This window comes from Anopheles arabiensis, chromosome 2, assembly GCF_016920715.1.
Source record: "Anopheles arabiensis isolate DONGOLA chromosome 2, AaraD3, whole genome shotgun sequence".
Lineage (NCBI taxonomy): Eukaryota > Metazoa > Arthropoda > Insecta > Diptera > Culicidae > Anopheles > Anopheles arabiensis.
In genome coordinates, this window is record NC_053517.1 from 19,346,753 (window position 1) to 19,359,180 (window position 12,428).

Genomic DNA, 12,428 nt, shown 5'->3' on the forward strand with positions numbered 1-12,428 from the left:
ATAAAATCAACAACATCGTGATCGTGAATAAATGCCGCTCGATGGGTGTAGAGCAAGACGAACGATTCCTTTGTGTGTGTGTGTCTGCGTTGGTGCTATGGTTCGTGTACATAGGGCGGAATGGGTAATAAGACGAATAGCATGACCGATCGGTACGCGCTATGCACCCTCCCTGTCGCCATCCACCACACCGTGAAGTGAAGATGGCAAATTTTTCTCACGAAATTTACATCTCTTACAACGATTGGAGGATGAGGAGTGTGTGGAGGAAGTGTTTTTTTTTCTCCTTTTGCTGTCTCTAACTCTCGTTCTGCTTCCTAGAAGAAAAGTGATCAAGGAAGTGACGCAGTGTGAAGGAAGATAAGTCAAACGGTTGGATACTTTATCTGTTCCGTACCGTTGACTTTTCCGGTCCGGGGAAAATGGAACACCCCATCCCGACGGTCGAAGGAAGAACAAGTTGAAGCGAAGTGAAGAAGAAAAAAAAACAATCGCTTTCAATTCGACAATACAGAAGGGAAAAAACACAATCCCGCCAAGGAAAACGATACCGTTACACGAGAGAAAGAGAGAGAGAGAGAGAAAGAGAGAGGACGAGAAATTGAGAGCAAAGGAAAACAGCTCGGCCCAAAGCCGGAAAACCAACAAACCGCTCCTGCATCTCACCACATCCTCCCCACCCCTATGTCAGGTGGCGGCTTTTCGTCTTCCGGTGTGTTCCTTAGTCCGGTCGCAAAAGAAAAGGAAAAACAACCCCCACCCCCCCCAAAACGACGCCATTACATGTGGAGGCTTTCCTTTCGTTTCGCCACACCACATTCGGAAAGGAAGCACGGCGGCGTAAATGTTTGAAATGCCATTAAATTGATTGATTTCCATCGGTTTTCATCCGATCGACGGGGTCCCATCCAACCACCCACCCACCCATAGCAGTTGATTGTTCTACCACCAGTGGAAAGTTTTTTCGACTTCTTGCAGACATTCGCAGCCCTCTCTCTCTCTCTCCCCGCGGGAAGAGTCAACGTCGATTTCACACTCAATCGAAGTAACTTACGGCAGCAGCAGCGGCCCAATCGTGGTCGCGATAAGCCCATAATTCGATACGGATACCGTGGAAAGAGAGGGGGTGTTGCGCCACCATCGGTTGTGGAGTTTTTAAATGTGCGATCATTGTGCGTCTCCCCCCCCCCCCCACACACACACACACACATTTAGCCCACAATGATGCAGGACGCGATGGTGGTGGAGGAGTTTTGGGCAAATATTTGATAACATTTTTCAATTTGTTAATTCAACAGGTAACGGCGAGAGTGGCTTGCTCCGTCCTTTGGTGAAGGGAAGGCAAAAAAAAACCAGGACACAAAAAAGAAACACCGGAAGCTGGACCCATTAGCATTAGTGTTGGGTGTGCTACCAGGGAGAAGACCGTTTTTGGGGAAGCTAAACCTTCGCAGAACGGTCGACGATTCTTGTGGCTCTCGAAGGGAGAGAGGTGGAAACTTTTTAATAAAGATGGAAAATAAACAGGTAATTCATGGTCAATTTAGGGAAGCACACACACACACAGTAAGGCTCTATTTTTGTTCTTTTTTGACGGTCCCAAGGAAAAGTTATGCTCAAGACAAAGATGTCAAAGAGGCAAAGCAGAACCGTCATCAAGCAGCAGAACGGAACGCAAAGAGAAGTTTGTTGGGGAGGTCATGGGTAGGAAAATGCAAATGCTACGCCGATTTTATTGACGGGAAGGCGGTGTGTCCTGTTTTGCGTTGTAAATTAAATAACGAGGCTTGATGAATTTCTACGAGCAAGGAAGAATGTTGATTGTTTCCTGTTAAGTTCACTCGATTAGTTACAAATTTGCTTCTTTGATATAAGCTGAAAGAAGAGTTTATTTGTAGAAACACTATTTGCAACCCAATTGCCCTTCGTAATGATATTGATAAGCTTCCAAATACACCCGAAAACGATAAACCATTTTTCCCCATTTACCAGAGATGTCTGCCAAAACACGGACAACGTTGGCAGATATTAAAGACGCACCATAATCTACCATCGACCGTCGTAAACTGTGCTCCCACCGTACCACAAAACGGGCGCGAGAACACAACGACCCAAAATGAGGCGCAGGTGGTAAAAGGTGTAGTGTAATGTAGTGTGTATGGGTGCGTAAGATTTCACCTTCACCCAGGGGAAAGGATTGGCGCAGCTCGGCACGGCACGGAAGATTAAGGACTGAATACCATCGCCATAGTTAAAAGAGTAAACAAAACGCTTCCATCCGCACGACGTTCTCGTTCGCTGAATTGCAAAATGGCACACAGTGGCCGGGCAAAGGAGGCAGCAACGACGAAGATCTTTCGACAGTTTGCCACGGCTCAGGAACGTGCCTTCAGCGTAACGCCAAAGCTAAGCTGGGCAAACAATTTCCTGCCGTTCCACGAGGGGTCCGGGGTCTTCCACAGAGAGGACCAAAAGAAGTAACGTCGACGTGTCGGCGAAAAATGTAGTCCTGCCACAAGGGCATCTCTCGAGAGCGAGAGAGCGGGCACGTTTCGTTCGATCCTCCGATACATAGAGCCGTCTGGGCAGATTTTCCCAAGGCGGGTTTTTTTGTGGGTTACATTTTCCACCAAATCTGACTTCTTCCCGCTGATCCGGGAAACCATTGGTACCGGCTAAAAAGTAATCCTATTTAACGCATTCGCTTTCCCTTTCAATTCGGAAATTCGGAAAAAGCATCGGGCGAGTAGCGAGGCGAATGCCAAGATCTTTTGTTTCCCGAGAAACATGGCTCGATAGAAGGAAAGTGGAGGCAAGTGGAGAAACTGGAAAATCATTCCCTTTCGCCAGTTTTTTGTTGTACACCAAACCATTACTGCAAAATGTCGATATCAATCAACGGTGTAGTGATGTATTTTTAAAACTAAAAAACGAAATAATCCTTTCCAGGGAAAGTTCCAACCAACCCTACCATTCTATGAGCAGGAGACGACAGAACCTTTTGTTTTATCCCAAATTGTTCGCTCTTGTAATACCGTCAGCATAAGCTCTGTTCTGTTTTGTTCGGCCTTTGTACGTGCCGATGACTCGAGATTGCCTTGCCTCCTGTTCTTCTACCAATGCGCCCCATCCCATCCCAGCACTAGAGCATTAATCATCTTTGAACTGATTGACGCTGACTGTGCGCGCTGGAAAAAGCAGGTGGAAAAGCTCACCAGAAAGGATCTGCAAACAACACCGCTTTCTTTCCGCTGATTGCGCTTTTCATCCCCACGACAACACACCAACAACACAAAAAAGGAAGCTTGTTGAGCATCTGTGAAGTGATTGCATCACGGTCCTCCGGGGCACGAGGCACGAACGGCACGTTCCCCGGATGGATGATGGAGGGAAATCATGACACCCAGAGAGTTTGGGGCGCCCCTGGGAGCTTCTTTTTGCGTCCGCACGAACCCATCGAACAGGTGCAGAACAGGGGTTGGACGGGGGGGAGGCATTTTCCGGTGATTGGTATGATTAATGATTGGTGTGAAATATGAAATATTGGGTGTGCTTAAATTGTTAAAATGATAACGAACGAAAGCTCAGACAGGGCAGATGAGACTGGCTGTTTTTTTAAGTGTTCGTGTGCGTGATGATGCATTACCTGTTCATGGTTGTTTTTGGATTGTTACATGGAAGCAAGCTTTTACCATAAAAAGGTACAGCCCGAAGAAGAAAAAAACATACAAACATCTTTTAAAAATCCTATTGAAGAAGCGAATTCATTGCATGCTTAAATCAGTGTTCATGTATCCCTTTATTGAGATACTTTCAAGTTCATTCAATTGACACCGTGGTAATTGAAAGTGAATTATCCTGCTCCTTGCGCTTCTGCCGAATGGAAACACATTCCGCGAAACAACAGTCCCCGACCCCATCCGTAATCCGGCGGCGGGTGAAGTTGTTTAAAATCTCATTTGGACGCACACCGCACAGACGCGCTTTCCCATTTCGATCCCAAACCGACTGGCTGTGGGCGGCAACTTCCTGTATCTCGCCATCAACTCTCCCCATCAGGCCCGTGTACATGCGCCAGCGGAAATGCGTGGAAATTCTTCGCCTCATTTGCGGCATGAAGTAGACAAAGCGAGTGGTTGGAGAACCACCACAAACACACATCTCCATCTCCAACAGGTGTCGATAATTTAAAATTTATGTACTATCATCGGTTACAGCTTAATCCGTGCGATAGCAAAGACGCCCGCGAACGTTCACGATGGGGCAAAACTGTGGTGGGGGAAGATGGAGCAGTTGGAAAACATTTTCTCGATCTTTGGCAACATCTTTGGCAGTTGGAAGATGGCGAGTGTGTTGTCTGGTATTTCGTACTTTTGCGTTCCTTAAGAATAGGGTGCATTAGTCGTGAAGACTACTGCATCCTCATCCCACAAGGAGAGTTGAAATGATTCACTCCACAGGAAAGAGAGCACATTTCCATGAGAACCAATGGTGTATTTAGATATTGTATTATTTTGTGCTTTTTATGTAAATCCTGGGCTAAATATTAGACTTATTTAGCAAGCTACTAGATAAGATGTATTATTTCAAAATGGCAAAATTATCCGCTGGCATGATGCTCCAGATCGGATTTGGCGCATGGTTAATAAATTACTACAGGTCGCACCGCGTCCAGTGTATTTTGACAAATCTTCATTTGACATTTAGGGAGTTCAAAGCAAGGATGTTGTAAGAGACCAGGTGGTAGAATAGCCCTTCTGACAGCTAGCCATTGGAGAACCCGCGTGTCATTTTCCCCAAGGTTTTAATACGCAATCATCGAAAGTACGATCACCTTTCATTTAATTTAAATGAGATAATCATCATAGAAAGATTTCTCATCCGAATTAACCGTTTGTTCCGTTCGTTTTCCTGAGTATATTGTGTTCTTAAGGTACATATGTTGCGGGTCTCAGTGCTAGTGAGTAGTTGTATTCTAAACTGCATTCACATTTGCCGTATTAATGCAAATAGTGCTGGCTTTTACAGGGTTTTCCATGAATGCTCATAGTTGTAGGACACTTCCTAGACTCTTTCTTAAGGGAAATGAGCTTCATATGATGGAAATTGGACTACATGGCACCCTTTTTGAAAAAGCTCCTTGAAAATTCCTATTGGATTTGTCCAACAAGGGTGCTATAGAGTCCAATTCCCATTACGTTCATTTCAAGTAAGAAGGAGGCAACAAAATGTCCCACAGCTATAAGAAATCCTGGAAAACCCTGTATGTATGTAACCAATTTCGAATGATAACGCTATAAGAAATGAATTTCTAACATGTACCATTCACACAATTGTGTTGAGATTTACTGTATAAACTAACTCTTATAGTGTTTAACTACTTGTTTTGCGCAATACTCGATAGACACAGCATAACTATAGGCAAAAGCTCAAAAAAATATTCGAGTGATATTTCTTTGCAAAAAACCGTTCAAATACGAAATACGATACGATACGAAAGACTGGACGTTTGGAGTAGTATAATAGCTACACTAAACGATGATGAATACATTTTTCGTCATTTTTTCTACAGACGATTATGTTATTTTGAAAAAGTAAGTTCTCTTTTCCCCTGCCATTACCTGTGACTGCACTGCAAAAAGTTACAAAATAATAAAAACCCCCGACGAGCGCGAGAAGGGGGAAGGTCGTAATAAACTTATGCTCACTTTTTTACGACCCACCATTTACGAACAAAAGCAACATTTTAATTATGTTTGTCTGATATATGCCATTTCGCCAGGCGGCCAAGCAGTCGGAGGGGAAAAAACAGCGACCGAGCGGGTTTGGTTTGAAATGTTTTCCTCCCAAACATGTTCCTGTGGAGGTCCCTTTTTACCCCTAAATCTCCACCGCCTTCCCACGGTTGACATGGGGCAAAAATTTGCGTATGTGTAGAGCAGCAGTTGGTACACACGCAGAGACAGTGCTTTTTCTTCAATGCTGTATGTATTTTTCCGCCCTGTTTTGGTTTTGAGTCGGTTCAAGGTATCGATTTTGGGGCCGGAATGCTTCACATTTGCCTCAAAAATGAACAAATTAACTGACGGTGGGAGGGCAGATTTTTCCTTTCCCATGTTCGCTGCTGTTCTTTGCTGCAATACAACCGGCTCCACCGCTGGGCAACATACTGCCATTGGACTTGCTCTGCTTTGACTTTGGCTTCGTCGGCAGATGAGCGCCCGCGGGGAGAGGAAAGGAGCTTTATTTACCTTGCTAATTGGTGGTAAACATAGTCGCTCAGCAAATCTGATTACTTACGCCAATAGCGGGAGCGACATTTTGAAACTCAGACGCTTTTTACAAGAGGAAAACGGAAGAATCATTAAGGATTAAAGGAGCTGTACCATCAAAAGTCCACTAATTCATAAAAAAAAGCGTTGTGATGTCAGAAATTGCCTGCAATTAACGAGGCAAACAGATCGAAAGCTCAACCACGACTCCTTCCTTCCTTCAACATGCCGAAAGTTTTGTCTCATTGAAAGCTTCCACCGGCTCTTTTGCTGCCGTCATCGTCGCCGTCCCTCATTATCTTCAGCATCGTCAACCAAAGCACACGGCAAAAGCACTACCAAAACGACTGTGTGTGTGTGTAGTATTTGTACGTGTTTAAAAACCTACCCAACGTTAAGTATCGAAACCAACGCTGCCAACACCCGTACTACTAGCCTTGGAATGTGCCACAGAAACGGTTTATCAAGGCAAAGCAGAACGAGTAAAAAAAAGTGAGTCCCTCACACAGCTTATGTACTGGCAGGCTGTTGGAGGGGCGCCGAGACTCGCCCGTCCCACAGCAGTGAGCAGTGAGTGTAACGGGGCAGCCCGGGGCAACCACATACGCAAGGGGGCAAATAAATAAGCAACTGAAACACTAAACACGCTGCAAGGGGAGATAGCTACCGCTTTTTTTCTTTCTTTCTTTCTTCTAAGTAACTACCTCACATAGGGGGGACTTTACGGACTATATGGGTGATTGAGAAAGCACAGACTTTAGAGCTGCCGGCACACTTCGGGCAGCTATCAGGAGCTGTGTCAGTGTGTTGTTGGCAGCACACCAAAAGAATGATCGCAGGTAAATAACAGATAGAATGTAAGCCGTGCAACTACTTCTGTTTAGGATGATAGCCAAGATGATTAGTTGCTAACACAGCGAGGACGTGTGAATTGCGTGGCTTAGTTACTTTCAGTGCATGTAATTGGTTTATTTTAGAATTTCATTGGAATATTGCATAAAAAGGGTATACAAATCCCATTATTCTTTCATGGAGCAACCCTTGTCGGTGTACGGCTGTCTTAGACTTATCTGATATGGCGAATATTATGACTAATTTGTTAGTCGATTTCAAGAAAATTCCGTTTGACGTTTTGGGAATTGTAGCTAAGACTGGTATGTGTTTGAGCCATTTACTATTACACTGTCCTTGGTCTTACATGTTGCATTTGGTCTTCTTCTTCTTCTTTTTTGGCTTTAGATTTGATGAAATAACTTGTACTTCTTTTTTTTAATCTGATCTAGAAGCTTTATATGATATTTAGGTGGAGTATTTTCATACTAAGAGTTGTTTGAACTACTGCAAATAGGATGATGTAAATTATGTTTAACTTTAAAGCATATGTTCATCATAGTAATGGGTAATGTTGGGCAAATATTCAGAACTGACTCAAGAAGGTAGGTCCTCATATGCGGAGCAGTTTGAAATCGTCTGGAGCCGTCCAGAATAGCCCGAAGTGATCCTAAGTCAGCCGGAGTCGTCCGGAGTCATCAAGAGTCGCCCGGAGTGAAAGTCGTGGGGAGTCGTGCGGAGTCGTCCGGAGTCATCCAGAGTCGTTAGGAGGAGTTCAAAGTCGGAGTCGTTCTGAGTCGTCCAGAGTAGTGCGGAGTCGTCCGGAGTCGTCCGGAGTCGGAATCGTTCGGAGTCGTCCGCAGTCGGATTCGTTCGAAGTCGGCTGTTGTTGGAGTCGACCGGAGTTGTAGTATCCGGAATCGCCCGGAGTTATCAGGAGTCGGAGACATCCAAAGTCATCCAGAGTCACCAAGAGTCAACCAGAGTCAACCAAAGTCGTCCGGAGTTGGAGTCTTTCGGAGTCGTCCGGAGTCATCCAGAGTCGTCCGGAGTCGCCCGGAATCGAAATCTTGCGGAGTCGTCCAGAGTCGGATTCGTACGGATTCGTTCGGAGTCGTCCGGAATCGGCCTGATTCTGTTGAGGTAGTGCACGCGCAAAGCAAAAGAGAAAAAACACCACGAAATGAAATGCCTGCAGCCGACTACGACTCCAGCTGACTCCGAAAGATTGCGAACGACTCCGACTCAGGACGTAGCTAGTGGTTCAGATTTTGCCGAAGTCGGAATCAGAGTCTTGGGTGCGCTGCTTCAGAGAGCACACCAATAGTTCATTACATGTTGTACATGGATCATGACGGGAAATTAATAAAAAAATACATACAAATGGATAATTGCATAACATGGAATATGCAAACTAAAGACAATATAAAAAAATCATTTGCTTATAGATTAAACCAGATGAAGTGGGGTATAAATATAAAACAGTAATAATAATAGGTGGAGTTAACATTTCGCATAATATTTTTGAAATGGTAAACAAAAATTGGAAAGAAGAATATGACAATTTCATCAATATTGTTCTGGTCATTAATAAACTTACCTTTCCGAAGGCCGTGATTTTCAAGCTACCGTATCCCGTCAAGTCCTGTGTCCTGTGTAATCCTTTTCCACTGCTGTTGCCTGTGTTAGGGTAGGCATAGCAGGTTGAGATGAGATGTTACACTTCGAAAAGCTTCAGGGAGCAATTACTGGAAAGCTCCAAACTGTTTATTCTTTGCACCATTTGCACAGTTACATAATCCAATTATTTTTCCGAAAAAAGAACTTTTGTTTTTTTATTATGCACTAGTCAATTATTCACACTTGCACGCTGAAAAAATACATTTCTCCTTTAAATTGATACGTTTTTGAATACTCCACCTACACATACCACCCACTAGCTGGATAATGTATGGTAACACTTTCACACGTTTGGTTTGTTTGTTTATATTTGTTGTACTGTATGTATTTACATTCCTTCGATGACTTTAGTGCTGTTTGAAAAATCCTGCGAATGAAAACGAAACCAAATTGATGTTTTATGTACAACACAACCCGACCGGTGGGTCGAGGACAATGTTGAGGGGCTGGATATATGCGCCTCCCACCCTTTTCCTCTACCATCCCCATCACTAATTCCACGTTGCTTGGGCTGCAATGCACAACACACTTCTTGACCCGGCACAATGTAAATTCCACACAACCTTGTGCGCCAGTGCCTATGTACAAGCGTCGCTCGCTTGTATATAGTGAAGCACAGGGGTTCGCTCTTTCCCCTTTCTTGCGCTTCTACTCGCACTTTCTCTTTCGCATAGCACAGCTAGAAGTGTGTTAGAAATTACTAACGTAAGCTTTTTAATAAAAAAAAAACTTTTAGCACCGTAATAAGTATGTTTTTAATAATTATTTTTCACCTAAAACATTTGAAAACTTTTAAACATATTTAACGTAGCTAAGAAAAAAAAAACAGAAACCACTTTCTCTCCCTATCTCACTCCCTCCTAGCGAGCAGCATTCACTAACAAAAACCGTAACACGTCTACTACCAAAACGCGACCGTGCATTCAAGCGCGGCGCACCAAAACCCGCCTGCGCAAGAAAGAGACGGCGGAACAACACACAAAACAGCCGAGGATACGAAAACACAACACAACACGACGACCGACCGACCGACCGGGGCGAAAAAGCTGTCAATCGAACGGAAACGGAACCCGCCGACCCCAGTGCGCGGTGACGGGGCGAAAACACGGAGCGAAAACACGATGGCGTAACACACACACACACACACGGCGCAACGATGACCGACAAACACGCACACGCACACGCATACAAACACACGCTCGCCCTTTGCGGAAAAGCCGAACCCGACTGCCGATCGGGAGGGAAAACGAGCAGCAACAACAACAACAACAAAATCGCACAGCGGAAATTTCCCCAGGCGCACACCGGAGTCGGTGGAAAAGTCGCGACTTTTCCGAAGCCGGTGTAGCGGCAAGCGAGCAGCGTTCGCCGTGTGGTAGTAGTGTTTTGGTTGCCCTTTGGATGACTTGGAGCACACACAGAAGGGCAGCAGCAGCCCGACACACAGCCGTGGGGAGGCGGCGATGTTGAAGTTTTTCCCCTTTTGCTTCCTAGCCACGAATATGATGGAAACTGCAGCACCATTTCACTTCGCTTCCTTCACGCACGATTGCACCGATTCGCAGTGATGGGGTTTGCGCTTGGCTTACTTTCGCCAAAAACCTTCCCCCTACACCCCCTTCAGTGAAGAGTGGAAGCAACCAACAAACACTGTGACGTAGTGATCGTAGCAAGCCTTTTTTTCTCGTCCCACACAATCATCAAAGCATGCCCGGTCCTGTATGGAGATGCGCAACGAAAAACAGCAAAAACAATTCCAAAGCAACTCCTTCCACCCACCCTCCCACCCCTCTATAAATAAGTGAATTTCACCCTTCGCGCCCCTCCACCCCCCCTCCACCACACACGACCGATTCACAAGCGCACGCACGATGCCTCTCGCTTCGTGCGGAGTGTGTTTTGGGCTTTTCGAAGACGGCCGTGACCGGTTTTTACACCACCATATCCGGACGGGCTTCCGAGAACAAACACACATACACACTGCACACATAATAGGCACTTTGACCGGCACTTTGACGACCGTGCCTTCGCAACCGTGGTTTGACAATCCGAGGGAGGTCCGTGCGCGGTTGTGTTGTTTTGCCGAGCCGAGCGCGCCACTAGATACGTGCGTGAGGGAACGAGAGGGAGGGCAGGGGGAGGAAACGCAAGAGAATTGTTGCTTCCGTCGTCAAACAGTAGTCCCCCCCCCTCGTAGTGCGTGATGATGATGGGGGAGCGCGCACCTACAGCCGATTCCGATTTGCAGCAGCGCAAAACACACTCACCCGCGGTAGACGCGTTGTTCTCGTAGGGCAGCGGGCGCATTAACCGTGAGCGCGTCAACACTACGCCAAAGCTGTTTTCCGAGTAATACCCGTGTGTGCCCGATTCTGTGCTGACCGTGCGTGTGCAGTCTCTCACTCTCTCTCTCCGGTACGCGGCGCCCCTTCGCCATATGATGCGCTCTCGCGCAAAATTTGCTCACACTTGCTGGCTCTCGCTCACTCGCTCGCATGCTAGTGTGCCCACGGCAGAGACTGAATGGGGCGCACGATTGTACGCACACCGTTGCAAAGGGCCGCGGCGAACTGCGATTCCACTTTTCGCTCCGTGCTCAGCAACAGCAGCAGTACCAGCAACGCAGGAAAATCCCAGCAACACACGCACACACACACACAAACACATGCACACACACACACACTGTACCGTCGACCGGTTGTTGCTTCACCGCGCGCACACACACACCAGCTTACCCTTGTTGTACAGAGAGAGAGAGTGCGATAGAATGAGCGAGAGGGTGCATAAGCGGGAGAGAATCATTCGGCCCTTTTGCGCTCTTTCTAGCCCTTTCTCGCTCTCAGTACGGTTGGCTTTAGCAAAAAAAACCTGATACGTGCCTCCGGGCACCCCTTTCCATCCCTCGTGCTTGCTTGTGCCCTTCCTGCCCCATCCCCTGTGGAAATCGAATTCTTGCTACCCACACACAACTACACACCACCAAGCTTCGCCCCGGCGCCATTTCCATCCTGAACCTTTCGCAACATCGCAACACCAACAACAACAACAGCAAAAAGAACCTTCCACGACCGCCGGCACTACTACACCGACACGCGTCCGCGAGAGCTTCCTTTGTGTAGAGACTCTCCGTGCGCATACATGTGTGTGTGTGTGTGTGTGTGTGTGTGTGTGTGTGTGTGTGTGTGTGTGTGTGTGTGTGTGTGTGTGTGTGTGTGTGTGTGTGTGCGTGCATGCGTGTGTGTGTGCGCTTGTTTGTGTGGGTTTGCGGCCTTTTCTGGTGTTCGGTGGTGCGTCCCAGCTGTCGAAGGCTGCTTACGTCGCCGTCATGACCGCCACCACTGCTGCCGCCGCCGCCGCCTCCTCCTCCTCCATGGCCAACGACAACTTTCCTGCTGGGTTTTGACGACTGCTGAAGCCGACAGCAAAATTTTGCACCCGCTAACGATGTTTTCCTTTTTTGCCGGCATTTTTGACCGGGCCCGGCTTTCTTCGCTAGGTCTTCACTGCATGGCTTCGAATGAATCCTTTTTATTTTCCTCGATGATGGCTTTCGACCGTTGGCTCTAGGCAATGATCTATTGGAAAATGGGCAGTTTTGGGCAATGGAATGGATCGTGCCATGGTTCCGAAGAAGAACTTTGAGAA

At 46.5% G+C, this 12,428-nt stretch overlaps 1 protein-coding gene across 5 annotated transcripts in view; it reads right to left on the bottom strand.

The window, feature by feature from the left end:
• LOC120895790 (mucin-19-like) overlaps positions 1 to 11,150 on the bottom strand; it is a 38,746-nt gene extending 27,596 nt beyond the window's left edge. For 2 of the 5 annotated variants that reach the window (XM_040299435.1, XM_040299429.1), the window contains exons 1-2: positions 11,051 to 11,150; positions 8,704 to 9,150 (exon numbers count right to left, since the gene is read on the bottom strand). The gene's annotated coding sequence lies outside the window, so the exon portion shown is untranslated. Of the gene's footprint in view, positions 1 to 8,703; positions 9,151 to 11,008 lie in introns of all 5 variants that reach the window. The other 3 variants (XM_040299433.1, XM_040299431.1, XM_040299432.1) reach the window with 3 other exon arrangements.
• Between the last annotated feature and the right edge of the window lie 1,278 nt (positions 11,151 to 12,428).